Here is a 17,808-nt window from a genome sequence, read left to right on the forward strand (position 1 = left end):
CAGCCTGGGTGACAGAGTGACACTCTGTCTCAAATAAAATAAAATAAGGGGAAGAGAAATCAGGACTTTTGAATCCAAGCTCAGCTACTGTGTTCTGCTAGAAATAACTTTGGCAGAAGCCGGTAATGTGAGGGGAGTGGTGGGACGCGGGACACAGGAGCCTTCTGGGGCACTGGAAGGACCATATCTTGATCTGGGTTGTGGTAACACACTTGTATGCATAGGTTAAAAAGTCACTGAGCTTTACACCTAGGATTTATGCATTTTATTGTATGTAAATTATACTTCATTTTTTAAAATGCAGAAACCAACCCTAAACAGTCACAAAAAGACAAATACTGTATGATTTCACTTATTGAGGCATCAACAGTGGTCAAACTCATGGAAACAGAAAGCAGAATGGTGGTTGCCAGGAGCTGTAGGGAGAGGGGAAGGCTGAGTTGTTTTTTAATGGGCACAGAATTTCTATTTTACATAATGAAAAAATTCTGGAAAGTCGTTGCTCAGCAATATGCGTATACTTAACTCTACTGAGTTGTACACATAAAAATGGTTAAGATGGGACAGGCATGGTGCCTCACGCATGTAATCCCAGCACTTTGGGAGGCTGAGGCAAGTGGATTGCTTGAGTCCAGGAGTTCAAGACCAGCCTAGGCAACAGGGCAAAACCCTGTCTCTACAAAAAATACAAAGATTAATTAGGCATGGTGGCATGCCTGTAATCTCTGCTACTAGATAGGCTGAGGTGGGAGGATTGCTTGAGCTCAGGAGCCAAAGGTTGCAGTGAGCCGAGATCACGCCACTGTACTCCAACCCAGGTGACAGAGCCAGAGCCTGTCTCAAAAAATAAAAAATAAAAAATTATATGTTATATGTATTTATCACAATTAAAAAAATTTTTTTAAATCCTTAAAAATCTTGCTTTGGGATGCTCCATGAAGTAGAGGCACTAGATGATAGATGGCTGCTCTTTAATAGCACCAACTGGGGATTCGCCTCCTAAATGAACTGGTTAGAACTTTAGACTCTTGAGGTCAGCAAAGGCAAGCCTGCTCGCCTATACCCCTGGTGGGTGTTTCATCCTATGCGGAAACCCCTTCTAGTGACGGGAGCTCACTCCATCCATGCTGAAAAGTAACGTAAGATAATGCTGGATACTTAGAAGACACAGACAAACGTGAAGGATGCCTGTCCTTCTTCGCATAGCTCTATTAGAAAGTCTCCTTGTATGCAGTTACTTGGGAGGCTGTGGCAGGTGGATCAGTTGAACCCAGGAGGCAGAGGTTGCAGTGAGCTGAGATCACACCACTGCACTCCAACCTGGCGACAGAGCGAAACTCCATCTAAAAACAAAAACAAAAACAAAACAAACAAAAAAAGAAAGTCTCCTTGTATAAAGCCCAAAACTCTGCCCTTGGTCCCTGTTCCGAACCTTAGTGCCATGGAGTATGAGTAACACTCACACAGGACCACCCTGCAGGGTTTTGTTTTGATTTGCTTTGGTTTTCCAGCCCCGCACGTTTGAAACTATTTCTTCTTTGCTGGACACATACTTCCGGTGCCAGGCAGGGCACAGTCATACGGAGATCTGACCTCTGCCTCTGTGTCCTGTTGCCCAACGAGTCAGTCAGCACAGTGGGTGTCAGGAGTATTCCTTAGCTAACATGGAAGTGACTGCAAATCAAATAAACATATCCATTAAACCCAACCTAAATGGATCTCTTACTCAAATTCCCCTGAGCTGGATCCTGTAAATGCCCATGGCCCCTCCAGTACCACCCAACACAAGGGAAAGTGTGATGAGGAGAAAGTTAGAGTGGAAAAGAGACAGGAATCTTAGCTGATCGTGATTCAAGTTTCTACATTTGCAAATTGTATAAAGCCATACGACCACGTGCACATGTTTACTAAAGCCCTTCCGAGGACCTTGGAAGGGGCCTATGTAAGTGAGTGGCCCTGAAGCACAAGCTACATTAGCTACATGGTGAATCCAGCTCTGTCCGTGGACTGTGAGACCATGGAGGATGGGGCCGCCCTGCAGGTTTTTGACGCTGATCCTCCTCACCCCTGCCCCTATCCCCAGGCTTCTCTTTTGCTGGGTAAATATGATCACTGCCTTCTGTGATTCCTCAGAAATAGCTCCCTGCTTCTGGTCTGACCTGGTGGGTGGTAGTTTGTCTACATTCCTTTAGAAGGGCCCGGAACTGAGTGACAGCTTGCCGATTGCATCTGCCAGAGCAGGATATTCAACTCCACGCATCCACTGATTCCCTCAAATGGCCTTGGGACCGAGGTGTCACAGTTAGGCACTGCCCATCATTCATGGATTAACCTGGCAATAATTTCAGAGTGTTTCGTTTGCGCCAGGCCCCAAGGTAGGCCCCAGGATGCAGAGACAAACAGGAGAGTCCCTGCCCTTGGGGAGCTTACACCTCCCACTTGCCTAGCCTCATGCTCCTTCTGCCCCCATCCTGTTCCCACGAACTTAGCTTTTAGCTCCAATCCCAGAGCCTTCCACAGAGCCTCAACTCAATTTCATCTTATTTGATTTGCTCCATTTGACCATTCTGCCAAAATCATTTTGGATCTTGTTTCTGCGTGCCCTGTCCTCTCTCTGCTTCCTGGCTCTGTGTCATCCACGAAGGTGATAAGCCTGCCTGTTATGTCTTCATTGCAGTCCCTGATAGCAGTGTTCGACTGCCCAGGCTGAGGACAGAGCCTGGAGGCACTAGGAGTTTCCCTCCAGGTGGACACAGATTCCTTAATCAGTACCCTTTGGAGACCGTGGTTCAATCCACCTAATTACACAGTCTCCCAGGCATGCTTGTCCATTTGTTCTCAAGAACATCACAAGAGTCCTTGTCACATTTCTCAGTGAAGACAAGACACATTACATCTGACATGGTTTCCCTTTTGTCAGTCTGGCAACCCTGTCAAGAGAAGAGTGGATTTTGTTTTCCAGTCACCAACACCAAACTTTTTTTCTCAACTTTTTGCTGAAGAATGTATTTGGAAAAGTCCCCACATCATAACTGTACAGCTTGATGACTTTTCACAAAGTGACCTACCATGTATTCATCACCCAGATCAAGAAATGGAACAATACCACCCTGCCCCTTGAAAGTGCCCTCATTTCTCCTTTCTGTCACTTCCCCTTGCCGGGAGTAACCCTCGTGTGACTTCCAACACCATAGACTAGCTTCTCCCATTTTTGAACTTTGCATTAATGAAATCACACGGAATGTATTCTTTTGTATTTGCCTTTTGTTCAACATTATATGTGAAATTCATTGTATGCTATCATAGATGCTTACTCTCATGGGTGCATAATATTCTATTATATGAATATGCACAATTTATTTATCCATTCTACTGGTGATGAGTGTTTCTTCCAGTTTAGGGCTATTATAAGTCGTGCTGCTATGACCATTTTGTTATTTATAATGTGGTGCACGTAGGTACTCCTATGTTGAGTCTGTACCTAGGAGTGGAATCTCTGGGTCATGATGTATCCATTTTGCAGCTTTGCCAGAGTTTTGGAAAGTAGTTGCACCATTTTATATTCCCACCAGCAATACACGGATCTTACCAACATTTGGTATTGTTAGTCTTTTAAATGTTATCCCTTCTATAGCATGAAGTGATGGAAGTGATATCTCACTGGATTTGTATTTCCCTGATGACTAATGATGTAGGGCCCTTTCCATGTGCTTACTGGCCATTTGGATAGCCTCTTTTGTGAAGTGTCTGTTTAAATCTTTTTTTTTTTTTTTTTTTTTACAGCAAGTCTTTTCATTTTTATTACTCAAAAAAGTTTCATTTTTTTATTTAGCTTTCTGACTCTGTGCTTGTGCCTTCAACACTTTCACAACGATTTTCTGCTCCTCGATAAGGAAAGCACGCTTGATCCTGTCACGAACACATTTAGCACACATGGAACCACCATAGGCCCTGCTGACATGTTTCTTTGTTTTGGACAATCTCATAAGAACTTTAGGTCTTACAGCACGAACCCCTCGAAGTCGGCCTGGGCACACACCACATGCAGATTTTGGTGCTTTCCCAACCTTCTTGGTATAAAGGTAAACAATTCTATTACCAGGGGTTCGGGACAGCCTAGTTTTGTTAGAGGCTGTATTGTAGGAAAGCCTACGTCGGTTTTGCTCATTTTTCTATTGGATTGTCTGCCTTTTTCTTATTGATTTGTAGGAGTTTCTTTTTTACATTCTGGATATGCACTGACTCTACTCTTAACCTCAGCCAATTATTTTTGCAAATGAGTATATTTGATAGCAGGAGGCAGCTGGAGAGTGAGCACTGCTTTAGTGAGAAGCTGAATCATGGAGGAGCTGGTGATTCCAGTTGTCATTGTTCATAATCAGGATGCCATGTTTTTCTTGAAGAGTGATGAGGCTGTATGCAAGATGAAAGAATCCAGGAACATGTTGAGGGTAACAGGGCAAACCCAATAAGTTGGTGGGGCGAGATGGCAGGGGAGGGCATCATGGTGTCATGAAAGACTTTGAGGTTAGTTGTCAGAAATGCTGAGCTCAGGCCCTGGCCTCACCACTTCTAGATGTGTGATCTTGGATAAATCACTTCGCCTTTTTAAGCATCTGTTAGGGGATTCTGGATAATAGATAATAGGCCGGGCACGGTGGCTCAAGCCTGTAATCCCAGCACTTTGGGAGGCCGAGACGGGCGGATCACGAGGTCAAGAGATCGAGACCATCCTGGCTAACATGGTGAAACCCCGTCTCTACTAAAAAATACAAAAAACTAGCCGGGCGAGGTGGCAGGCACCTGTAGTCCCAGCTACTCGGGAGGCTGAGGCAGGAGAATGGTGAGAACCCGGGAGGCGGAGCTTGCAGTGAGCTGAGATCCGGCCACTGCACTCCAGCCTGGGCGACAGAGCGAGACTCCGCCTCAAAAAAAAAAAAAAGAAAGATAATAATACCCATTTTACAAGGTTTTCTGAGGTTAAATTAGAAACCCTATAAAAATGTAATATTTTATGCAAATGTCAAATATAGCTTGCAGTTGGGAGGACCGCAGAAGTCTGGGTTAATCTAGTAACTGCTCAATAAATATGCATTGTTATGTTTCTAGGGTATACCAGGTAGACAATCTAGTGATAGAGACTCTGATGTCAGATTACCTGGGTTCAAATACAAGTTCTGTCACTTGTTAGCTGTGTGTCGTTAGGCAAATAGCATCTTTGCGCTAGTTTCCTTAGGATAGGATGGTATCTAACCACACAGGATCTGTGTGAATTAAATGAGATAATTTATATAAAGATAAAAAATAATTTATGTATTGACCCATACCAGGCTCACAGAAGGCACACAAATGTTAATTATTGATCAGTAGCTACTTATATCATCTCACATTTTGAACTGAATGAAGCAGAGTTTGTGCTGTCATCCCTTTGCACATGAGGAGAGGTTAAGACAACTGCCAACACCCATGTCCTGTAAGTGCTAGAGCTAGGATGTGAACCCAGGCCTCTGTGGGTCTGTTGCAGTCCAGTGCATCTAACTGGACTGCTATCCAGCTCATATTTGTCCATCCTACTTCCAAGAACACCAGGAAAGCCTTTGTCAGATGCCTCCCTGGATTTCCCAGGATGGAGGGAGGGGAGTGGAAGAGGGGACGCAGCTGCAGGGTGGGTAGGGCATGACTGGTCTGGTGTGTGGGAGGGGCTGAGAGATTGAGGCTGGTGATTCCACGAGCCCTAAGCTGCAGATTCATCAGGAGCCCTGCATTGGGGGGCTCTCCTGAGCCCCATGTCCTGCAGCCCGGGATGGCCCCGAAGCTTTCCGTAATGAGCCTGCCACATGGCTGGACAGAGACTTATGACTTCTGGTGGCTGGACTGCCTCCTCCCGCTTGTCCTCCCTGGTTATTTATCACATTTATCCCTCTCGAGAGGCAGGACCATCGCTTACACTGTCCAGAACAGGGAACGCAATAAAGCCAGTTCTACGGGACGCTCTGAGCCCTGCCCCCTTCACTGAGGGTAGGGAGGAGGCAGAAGAGCCCTCCTGGTGGGGGTGAGGGAAGGTCCCAACAGCAATGCCAGCCCGACTCCAACTAACTAGGAGGTCTCTAGCAGCATTGCCACCACTGTAGTGATGGGCATCACTCTCCCCTCCAAGCTAACCTGGCCCTAGCAGGATCAATAACAACATCCCCACACCCACTCATGCTGTTACCCCCACACCGCCCTGGGCACTGCCGCCATCAATAAGACTAATGGTGTCGTTGGTGGCATCACCATCATCCTGCTGCAGTCAGCATCACCACTACCACCATTATCACCCACAGGAAGGTAATCGCCAGCCTGGCTTTATTATCCACTTTGGCTTGGCTCAGAGAAACAAACAAATCAGAATTTTCACAGCTGTTTCCTGCCTCCACTCCCAACTTCTGCACCACAAGGGACCTCCACAGAAGGGTCCTGAAGGCAGTGTCCTCCTTGTCCGGCATCCCTGGTTCTGTGGAGGCGGACTAGGGTTGTGAGAAGAGCTGGACTCTAGACAACCTGATCTTGGACTCCTCTGTGCCACCAGCTAGATGAGATGCCCGGAGCCAGTGCCTCGGTAGTCTTATCTGTAAGGTGGGGATAGTGAAATTCACCTCACCAGGTTATTGTAGGGATACGTGTTAAGTATATGGTACATAGTGGGTGTTTAATAAGTGGCACATACAATGATGATCATAGTTATCATTATTCCAGGGCAAAACTGCTCTCCTAGACACTCAGTTCCCTGAATGGCGGCCTCCTTGCCTCTGCCCAGAGACTCTCCTGAGCCTCCCGCTGTCCTGGTCACCTAGCTCAGGACGGTGACTTCTCCCCATCTCCTGCTGCCTGACCCAGTTTCTGTGAAAACCCATGTTACTCATGGAGCAGAGATGGCAGAGTCACATCTACAGGTCTCATCGTCCTATTAGGACAACATCAGAATAAACATTAGTTATTCACAAACCCAATTACATTTTGATTACTCTGACCCCAGTGAGATTGGGGTTACTCTCACTCCACATTTATTTTTTGGTACAAGCTTCTTAAGTTGCCAGGAGTGGAAAACAGCCCCATTGCCTCCCACTCTACCCAGGCAGGAATCTTCTCCTGGGTCCCTTATTTTCTTCTCCTTCCCTGTTCCTAAACGCAGCTGTATCTGGGCACTTGGTCATTCAATGGGGGAGCAGAAGGGGCTGGTCCAGGGAAAGACGGAATTTCAGTCAGAGTGAAGGGAGAACTGCCAACAGGGAAGGGGGCAGGAGAGGACGGGAGAGAAGTCGGAGTGTCTTTGCCCAGCTGGGGAGACTTGGGAGCTGCATGCATTTGGAGCCAGGTGGTGGGCTGACCTCCCGATGCCTAGGATGCACTGCCACAGTCTAGGCTGTGCCTCTGGTTGACATGTTCAGACTTGAACTCTGGATCTTCCGTGAAACCTGCCTCTCCCATAGTCTTCTCCATCTCAGTAAAGCCTTCCAGTGGCTCAGGACGAAACCCTAGGTACTGTCCACAGCTCCTTTCTTTCTTTTTCTTTTTTCCTTTTTTTTTTTTTTTTTGAGATAAGAGTCTCACTCTGTCACCCAGGCTGGAGTGTAGTGGTGTGATCTCAGCTCACTGCAACCTCCACCTCCCGGGTTCAAGCAATTCTCCTGCCTCAGCTTCCCTTGTAACTGGGATTACACACATGCACTAACATGCCTGGCTAATTTTTGTAGAGAAGGGGTTTCGCCATGTTGGCCAGGCTGGTCTCGAACTCCCGACCTCAGGTGATCTGCCCACCTCAGTCTCCCAAAGTGCTGAGATTACAGGCGTGAGTCACTGCTCTGGGGCCACAGCCCCTTTCTTTCACTCCAATGCACTAGCGAATCCTTTGGCTCCACCTCAACCTATGTCTCTCACCAGCTCCACGAGTCCCACCCCCTGGTCCAATCCACTGCCAGATGATGGCAGTCCCCAGGTGTCTCTCCCATGATAGTCCGTTCTCAACACAGCCACCAGAGTGACCCTTTTCAGTGTGTGTTGACCAAGTCACTTGGCCATTTGAAATGCCACAAGGGGTTTCTTTCTCTCAGAGGAAAGCCTGAGTCCTTGCAATGTCTCCCAGGCCACCCCCGGCTCCTTGACCAGGCCCCCCACACACCCCTGCCTGCTCTCTGGCCAGGCCCCTGATGTGCCCCTGCCCACTCTCTGGCCAGGCCCCCAACGTGCTCCTGCCCGCTCTCTGGCCAGGCCCCCATGTCCCCCTGCCCGCTCTCTGGCCAGGCCCCCGATGTGACCCCTGCCTGCTCTCTGGCCAGGCCCCCACGCCCCCTGCCCGCTCTCTGGCCAGGTCCCCCACGCGCCCCTGCCTGCTTCCTGGCTTTGCCTGCATGGCTCTTCCCTCACTCTCTGCTCTAGCCACAAAGATGCCAAGCAGTCTGGCCTCTGGCTTTGGTACTTGCTGTTCCTGTGGCTGGGACACTGTCCTCACAGATAGCCACATGTTTGTGCCTCCCCTGCTTCAGACCTCTGCTCCAGAGTCACCTCACCAAAGAAGCCATCTCTGTCTGCCAGGTCCCAGCAGAAAGCAGAAGGCCACACAGATTCAGATCCTGTGAGGAGAGTCTACACAGGTGTGGGCAGGGGGCTTGGAACCCACAGGGATAGTGCAGGACCCCCAGGCAATTGACTGGGGAGGGGGAGAAAGGTGGGTGCAGCTGTCACAAGGCCAGACAGGATGGGGAGGTTGTGGGAGGCAGCTGTTAGAGAACCCCAAAATAAAAAGGGCTCTCTGGAAAGGATGACCAGATAGAGGCTGAGATCTTTGGTCAAGGGAAGCATCCAACCCTTTGCTTCTGGCCTTCTCAGGGACTCCCCACTGGCTGAATTCATGGAAGCCAGAGGGCAGGGAGCCGGGTGATGCAGTCCGTGCAGGCCAGCCTCCCAGGGCACAGACCTGGGTGAAGAAGGGTAGAGAGTGGGTCTGGAGGGGCAAAGGGAGGATGTTCATTCAGGTCATCATCTGAATAGTGACCACATTATTTAAACACCACCCCAAGTACTCCATCCCTCTTTCTTATTTTCTCTTTTTTTGAGATGGCATCTTGCTATGTTGTGCAGGCTGGCTTCTAATTCTTGGCTCAAGTGATCCTCCCACCTCAGCCTCTGGAGTAGCTGGGATTACAGACGTGAGCCACCATGCCCAGCTCCTGCTTGTTTTTCTGTATATCACTTAATACCTTCTTAAAATATCCATAATATTTCTCCTTACTCACTGGATTGTAAGCTCCACAAAGCTGGGGATTTTGTCTGTTTTGTTCAGGAATGCATCCCCAGTGCCTAGAACAATGTCTGGTATATCATAAATGCTCGATAAATGTATGCTCAAGGAGTGAATCAGTGACCAAAAGAGGGACGCAGTAGCAGGGAGGGGCCAGGTGACAGCTAATGTGGCCTGAGGTCTCTTCCTACAGCCCAAGGTCTCTGGGTTTCACTCTGGAACTTGCCATTCATAATAGAGAAAGAATGCATTTGTTGTTCAGGTAATTGGTAGTAACTGACAGTAATTTCAAGTAATTAAACACTAATTAATTCAATGAGTCAGTAATGTATTTATTTATGGTATCTGTGTTTGTTCCCTTATAAATATTGGTATTACTTTTGTCAGGTAATTAAAATCCACTGGGAAAGTCACTGAGGTCCCAGGAGATTGTGGAAGCTTGGCTTGGCCTGGGCCAAGAATGAGCTCTGGGATGGAGGCTGGACAAAGGCCCTGGGCTGGAGCTCATATAGGACGGGCTTAGATACTGGTGAGGGGTTGTGTGTGTGTTTAGCTGATGTTAGTTTGGGGCTGGGGAATGAGATGATCAATCACAAAATCCTTTCCAAGTTACTGACTTCTCTTTTATTCTCCTTCCCAATTCAGAAGTATTCTTTTAGGCTGTAATACATGAGGTTCATTGGGGACACTGGCTATAGACAGTCCTCTCCTCCCCAACTTCTTTTCCAAGGAAACAGCAGTGTCCCAAGCCCCTGGACCTCTGCCCTGGGGTCTGATCCTCTTGGCACTAGACCACCCAATTATGGGCTGGATAGAAGATGGAGAAGGAGAGGAAAGGAGATCTTGAAGGACCCAGAGCAGGACCTGAAGGGGGTGGGGAGAGCAGAGGCGATCCTGAGCTCAGAAGAGGCAAGCTTTGGGGGTCTCGATGACTTCGGGTCAGGCAGGTCCCATAGATGGGCTGGCCTGGAAGGACAGCATGATGGCACTCACAGAAGGCATCACCCACATCTTTCTAGATTCCCAGCCCACACTCCCCTAATACCCTCAAACTAGCAGTGTCAAATGTTAGGGTTTCTCAGAGGCCAGGGTTTTATGAGCCCCCAAGAACTGCTATTCCTTTTCCCAGTGCGGCCTTTCCCCCTCCAAAGTGACAGTGGGGAGGCATTAAGGCACAGACCATGGAGTCAGATGACAAGGGGTCAGATGCTGGGCGTGATGTGTTGGGCAAGTGACTTAATATTTCTGAGCCTCAGTTTTGTCACCTGTGAATTAGGGATAATGATAGTATCTGCCCACAGAGTTGTTAAAATGTTTAAATGTGCTTGTGCCCCTAAAGCACTTAGCCTACATGACCTGACAGGTAGGAAGTACTCAATTCACATTAGTTACTAGAATGGCTGATGTAGGTGACTGGCCCCCTGTGACTCACCTTTTGTGTTCCAGTTTGAGCTCATCTCTAACCTCAAAGAAGCATCTTTCCCTTTTGGTCCTGGCCAGTCTTAAGAATACTGCTTCCAAGGGCTCAAAAATTTCCCCACTTCTTTCCTTCTAGATCTGCAGTGGGCACCTTCTTAGCAGCAGACCTCTACTCCTGGCTCCCAAATGTCTGCAGAGATTCTCTTTCCTCTGCCTCTGCACCTCCCCTGCTGCCCAGTCTCTGGTGCCCAGCTGCACGGTGCCCTCCAGTTTCAAGTTTCTTTTTCTTTTTAAATTATACTTTAAGTTCTGGGATATATGTGCAGAACTTACAGGTTTGTTACATAGGTATACATGTGCCATGGTGGTTTGCTACACCCATCAACCCGTCATCTAGGGTTTTTTGTTTGTTTGTTTATTTGTTTGGAGACAGAGTCTCACTCTGTCATTCAGGCTGGAGAGCAGTGGCCCGATCTCGGCTCACTGAAACCTCCACCTCCCAGGTTCAAGTGATTCTCCTGCCCCAGCCTCCCGAGTAGCTGGGATTACAGGCACCCGCCACCACGCCTAGCTAATTTTTGTATCTTTAGTAGAGACAGCGTTTCATCATGTTGCCCAGGCTGGTCTCGAACTCCTGACCTCAGGCGATCTGCCCACCTCAGCCTCCCAAAGTGCTAGGATTACAGGCATGAACCACCGTGCCCAGCCCTGTCATCTAGGTTTTAAGTCCTGCATGCATTAGGCATTTGTCCTAATGCTCTTGCTCCCCTTCAAGTTTCTTACAGCATCTCTATGACCCACTGCCCCCAGCAGTCTTGCTCAGTCCCTCTGTCTCTGTCTCACTATCTCTGACTCTGTCCCTGTCTTCTTTGTCTCTCATTTCCTCTCCCCCTCTCCCGCTTTGTTCTCTCTGTCTCCCTTAATTAGCAGTACTCTGGAACAGAAGTGTTTTTATTATGTTTTATTTATTGAATGGCTTTCCGTCTCCTGTTCTTAATTTAAAAGGCAGATCAATAAAATGCTTTATATTCCTTGTTTAAAACAAAACAAAGCTAAGTTAAGTTGTTCTTTGTTCATGTGGCTCTTCTTTGCTTATTTCTTTCTCTGTAGGAAGAAAAGTTTCCTCACCCACATTCTCTTCATTGACAAAAACACTTAATTCATTCACTGGTTCATTCACTCAGTAAATTATTCAGTAAGAGCCCCAGTTGTGGGCCAGGCACTGTGCTGGACTCAGGGAGTATATTAATCTGTTTTCACACTGCTATAAAGAACTGCCCGAGACTGGGTAATTGATAAAGGAAAGAAATTTAATTGACTCACAGTTCAGCGTGGCTGGGGAGGCCTCAGGAAACTTAAAATCATAGTGGAAGGCAAAGGGGAAGCAAGGTATCTTCTTCACAAGGCGGCAGGAAGGAGTATGAACACAGGAGGAAGTACCAAACACTTATAAAACCATCAGATCCCGTGAGAACTCACTCATTGTCACGAGAACAGCATGGGGGAAACCACCTCCATGATCCAATTACCTCCACCTGGCCTCTCCCTTGACATATGGGGATTATGGGGATTATAATTCAAGATGACATTTGGGTGGGGACACAAAGCCTAACCATATCAGGGGACATGGAGATAATATAAAGCAGTGTTCCTGCCCTCAAGGGCTCCTGTCTAGCTAGGGAAACTGATTTGGACACCAGGACATGCCAGAAAATATTAGAGCTGCTATGTCAATGTGTATGGTGTTGGATGTGGTGCAAGGGGGTGGGGAAGGCTTCCTGGGTGGAGAGCAAGTTTGGCTTAAAATTCTAATGTGAATAGATGTCTTGACTTGGGTTCACCCAGAAGCAGATCCTAAAACAAGGAAATGAGTGCAAGTAGTTACTTTGGGAGGATCCTAGGGAACACTGGCAGGGGAATGGGGAAGAGAGACCCGGAAGAAAGGGAGGAAGTCAATACAGAGTACATCAATGAGAGGTTGCCATTTTGGGCAACTAGGGCTCAGTTCCTCTGGGATCCTCTGGGAAACTGTGTAGAACATACCTTAGAGTTATCCCAACTGAGTGGTGAGGGATTTGGGGTATTTACACTCTTGTCACCTGCCATCCATCACGGATGAGGGCTGTCTTGGGGAGGCATTAATTACCCCACACTTCTGGCCTGCTGCACAGATGGCAACATGGACTCTAGCGGCCAGACAGAGCCTTCAAGCAAAGAAATGCAGGTTGTAGCAGTCAGGCTAGTGTGCACTGAAGCCATAAGAATGAAGGAGTGTGGGCCGGGCACCAATATCACCTGCTATGGCAGGTGCTGGGGGAAGGGATGGGCATTCCAGACAGGTGGAAAGTGTGATCGAGGGTAAAATATGGGGTGACCCCAGGAGGCCACACATAGTTCTGTGTGGTTCCAAAATTCAATTTCAGGAAATCTGCCTTTTTGTAGCCTGGGCCTCAGCTCCCTCATTTATAGAAAGGTGATAAAAATACTTTCCCCGCTGACCCAAGATGATTTGCACAAAGCCCCCAGCTTGGACCCTGCCAAACAGAGCCCAGTGCAGCCCTTTCCTTAAATTCCTCCACCTCATCTCCTGCCAGCCTGCAAGCCCTGGATATGCGAGGCTATTTATGATGCCCTGTCGATATCTGTCTTGGTGGAGGAGCGTGGAGGGGACGGATGGAGCCTGGGGTCCTATCCATCAGTCACTTGGCTGCAATCTCTAAAGAGATTTTAATTGTGAGCTCAGATTTACTCCAGTCATCAGCAGCGCCCGCCTGCCTCTTTACCAGTAGAGAGTGGGGCCTGCAGGCCCTCTGTGGTTTGCCAAATAGACGTCTTGTAGCAACACTGAGGAAATATTTGCTGCAGTGAAACAATGTGCCTGGTGGAAAGCAATCGCCCTAAATCGCCCCCTGACAGCCTGCCAGAGCCCTACCAGGGGCTCCTTCCACTATGCACTCAGCTTTTTCTCCAGAGTTATGCTTCTGCTACCTACCCAGGGAAGAGGATGATGGCCTCAAACCTGAATTGGAGGGAAACTGAAGCAGGGGCAGCATTCCCCCTCCTCTGGACCATGTGGCAGAGGGGACAGTAAGAGAACAAGGTGGCAGGGGTGGAGGGTAGTGTGGAAGCCCTGGGTTAGAAAGACCTGGACCAGGCTGGGCGTGGTGGCTCACCCTTGTAATCCCAGAACTTTGGGAGATGGAAGCAGGCGGATCATGAGGTCAGGAGTTCGAGACCAGCCTGACCAGCATAGTGAAACCCCGTCTCTACTAAAAAAAAATACAAAAATTAGCCAGGTATGGTGGCACACGCCTGTAATCTCAGCTACTCTGGAGGCTGAGGCAGAAAAATTGCTTGAACCTGGGAGGCAGGGGTTGCAGTGAGTTACGATCGTACCACTGCACTCCAGCCTGGGCGACAGAGCAAGACTCCATCTCAAAAAAAAAAAAAAAAAAAGCAAGACCTGGACCAGGCCCATCCTGAGCCAAAGGTCCAGGGGATGCTAGCCCCTTTCACAGCTAACAACCCCTGGGTTAAGAGAAGTGAGCCTGAGTTTGTGCAGCAAGCGATGATGGGAATCTCAGCTTTGGCCCTCTGGGTTTTTGCTTAAGGTTATGTCTTTGGACCCCCAGCATCCCTTTCTGAACTCTCTTTCCTATGCCTCTGTAGGGGACCAGGGCCCCTTCACCATCAGTGTTTGCTTTGCGGAAATGATCTACTTCCAAAGCTTGTGCCTCCAAGTGAGTTTCAGTGGCCTCCTCTCCCAGAGGTGGCCAAAGTCTTCTCTCCACATGTCAGGTCAAAGTGCTTATATCCTGATAAAAGAAGAACCTCTGGGGGAAAGGAGGATGAGGAACAGGAGATGGAAGAGGAGGAGGAGGAGTGGGGGCAGGAGTGGACAAGAGACCCTTCCTAGACTGGAAAGTCACTCAAGGAGCTTCCTATTCTGCCTTCAAGACAGAATGGCCTAAGTGCATATTCCCTTTAAAGCAGCAGGCTATTTTTGTAGAATTTATCCAACAGAAGCAAAACAAATAGAACAAAACCACCAGCCCACAAGAATAGCATACTTGACATCTATTGTCACATTGCTGGTGATAGCAAAAACCCAGAAACCTGAATGTCCATTGACAGAGGCATGGTTAAATAAGTTTTATGGTCCAATTTTTGAATATCATAATGCTGTTAAAAAGGAAGTAGGCTTGCTGCAGTGGCTCATGTCTATACTCCCAGCACTTTGGGAGGCTGAGGTGGGTAGATCACTTGAACCCAGGAGTTGGAGATGAGCCTGGGCAACATGATGAGAACTCGTCTCCACAAAAAATACAAAACATTAGCCAGGCGTGGTGACATGCACCTATGGTCCCAGCTACTTGGGAGGCTGAGGTGGGAGGATCACCTGAGCCTGGGAGGTCAAGGTTGTGATGAGGCATGACTGTGCCCTCCAGCCTGGGTTACAGAGTAAGACTCTGTAAAAAAAAAATTAATTAATTAAATTTTAAAAAGGACGTATATCTAATTGTTGACTCACAAAGTTGTACATGAAAAAATCAAGTTGCAGAGTGATAAGTGTATTTGGGTCCCATTAAAAAAATCTGGGCCGGGTGCGGTGGCTCACACCTGTAATCCCAGCACTTTGGGAGGCCGAGTCAGGCAGATCACAAGGTCAGGAGATCGCGACCATCCTGGTTAACACAGTGAAACCCCATCTCTACTAAAAATACAAAAAATTAGCTGGGCATGGGGGCAGGCACCTGTAGTTCCAGCTACTTGGGAGGCTGAAGCAGGAGAATGGTGGGAACCTGGGAGGCGGAGCTTGCAGTGAGCCAAGATCGTGCCACTGCACTCCAAACTGGGCGACACAGCGAGACTCCGTCTCAAAAAAAAAAAAAAAATCGGTATGTGGCTGGGTGTGGTGGCTCATGCCTGTAATCCCAGCATTTTGGGAGGCCCAGGTGGGTGGGTCACCTGAGGTCAGGAGTTCAAGACCAGCCTGGCCAACATGGTGAAACCCCGTCTCTGCTAAAAATATAAAAATTTGCCAGGCATAGTGGCGGTCACCTGTAATCCCAGCTACTGGGGAAGCTGACTCTTGAACCTGGGAGGCAGAGGTTGCAGTGAGCTGAGATCGTGCCACTGCACTCTCTAGCCTGGGTGACAGAGTAAGACTCTGTCTCCAAAAAAAAAAAAAAAAAAAAAGTATGTGTTTGTGGATAGGTAAGGAAAAGCACAAACATGGAGGAGAGTCATATTAAGATTAGGGCCAGCTGTGAATAAAAGGAAAAAAAGACTAGAAAACAACAATGTTTAAACAAGATAACATATTTCTTATTTCTTACGTATCTCTTCTTTAACCTTCTGGAGGTGAGTGGTTCAGGGCTGGTGTGGTAGTTCTACTCCAAGAAATCCTCCAGGTTCCCTCTATCTACTATGAGTGGCCTCCATTCCCAGGGTTACCTCATGGCTTAAGACGGCTGCTTTGGCTTCAGCCATCACGTTAGCATTCCAGCCAATAGGAAAGAGGAAGGCACCAATAGTAGCATGTTCCCTCTACTTAAGAGGTCACTTCCTCAAAGTCTCCTGTATTATTTTTGGTTATATCTCATTCGCTAGAACTTAATCCTATAGTTACAACCTAACTGCAAGGCAGTCTGGGAAATGTAGTCTTCATTCCAGGTAGCCATATACCCAGATAAGTTTCTTTTACTTAGAAAAAATTATGGATATCAGGGGACAACTAATCATCTCTGCCCAGGGGAAGGAAACAAGCATTATCTTGATCACTTTAGGGAATGGGCTTGGGAAGGGGCTTAAAAAGCAGTTGAATATTAATATATATTTCTTTACATCCTAAACCTTTGTGTTGCTTGACTTGTTTGAATCATTATTTTAAAAGCTGGGTGCGGTGGCTCACGCCTGTAATCCCAGCACTTTGGGGGATGGAGGCAGGCAGATCGTGAGGTCAGGAGTTCAAGACCAGCCTGGCCAATATGGTGAAACCCTGTCTCTACTAAAAAGACAAAAATTAACTGGACATGGTGGCATGCACCTGTAGTCCCAGCTACGTGGGAGGCGGAGGCAGGAGAATCGCTTGAGTCCAGGAGGCGAAGGTTGCAGTGAGCTGAGATTGTGCCACTGCACTCCAGCCTGGGCAACAGAGTGAGATGGCATCTCAAAAAGAAAAAAAAAAAAAAAGTATAAGCCATGTGCAGTGGCTCCTGCCTGGAATCCCAGCACTTTAAGAGGCTGAGGCAGGCCAGGCATGATGGATCACACTGTAATCCCAGCACTTAGGGAGGCCGAGGTGGTGGATCACGAGGTCAAGAGATCAGGACCATCCTGGCCAACATGGTGCAACCCCGTCTCTACTAAAAATACAAAAATTACCTGGGCATGGTGGTGTGAGCCTGTAGTCCCAGCTACTCGGGAGGCTAAGGCAGGAGAATCGCTTGAACCTGGGAGGCAGAGGTTGCAGTGAGCCGAAATTACACCACTGCACTCCAGCCTGGCAACAGAGTGAGGCTCCGTCTCAAAAACAAAAACAAAAAATAAAATAAAATAAAAATAAGAGGCTGAGGCAGGAGGATTACCTGAGTCCAGGAGTTTTTGCGCCCAGCCTGAGCAACATAGTGAGATCCTGTCTCAAAAAAAAAAAAGAGAGAGAGAAGAAAAGAGTATTATTTGTATTACTTCTGAAATTTTAAAATCCCCAATAACATAGTCTTATTTTTTAATTATTTATTTTTTTGCCCCATTCCAAAAGTATTCTTAAAAACCTCTCGCATGGCTCTTACTATTCTAGTATGAATTCTAAATCTCCTAGCCTTATACCTAAGGCCCTCTTGGATCTGTCTGGGTCATCCTTTGAGCTTCCTCCTTCCTCCCTGCAGTCTTAATGTGGACACACTGATTCCCTCACTTTTCCCCATAAACTCCCTGCCTCTGTGACTTTGCATATTCTGGTTCCTGTCTCTAACATGCCCTTCCTGCTCCCCATTTTGTCTTTACAAACGCCACTCGAAAGTTGTTTCCCGGGAGAAATCTTCCCTCCTTGTCTGGGCAGTCCTCCTCTGCCTGCGCCTCTGCTGTCTTCAGCACTTTTTTTTTTT

The 17,808-nt window shown here is 47.7% G+C and overlaps 1 pseudogene across 1 annotated transcript; it reads right to left on the reverse strand.

Annotated features, from left to right (window-relative positions):
- Positions 1 to 3,782: 3,782 nt before the first annotated feature.
- On the reverse strand, positions 3,783 to 4,160 carry LOC111543154 (annotated as a pseudogene). The gene has a single exon (XR_002731768.2). The product of XR_002731768.2 is annotated as a 60S ribosomal protein L34 pseudogene (transcript).
- Positions 4,161 to 17,808: the final 13,648 nt, after the last annotated feature.

Source organism: Piliocolobus tephrosceles, chromosome 5 (assembly GCF_002776525.5).
Source record: "Piliocolobus tephrosceles isolate RC106 chromosome 5, ASM277652v3, whole genome shotgun sequence".
Lineage (NCBI taxonomy): Eukaryota > Metazoa > Chordata > Mammalia > Primates > Cercopithecidae > Piliocolobus > Piliocolobus tephrosceles.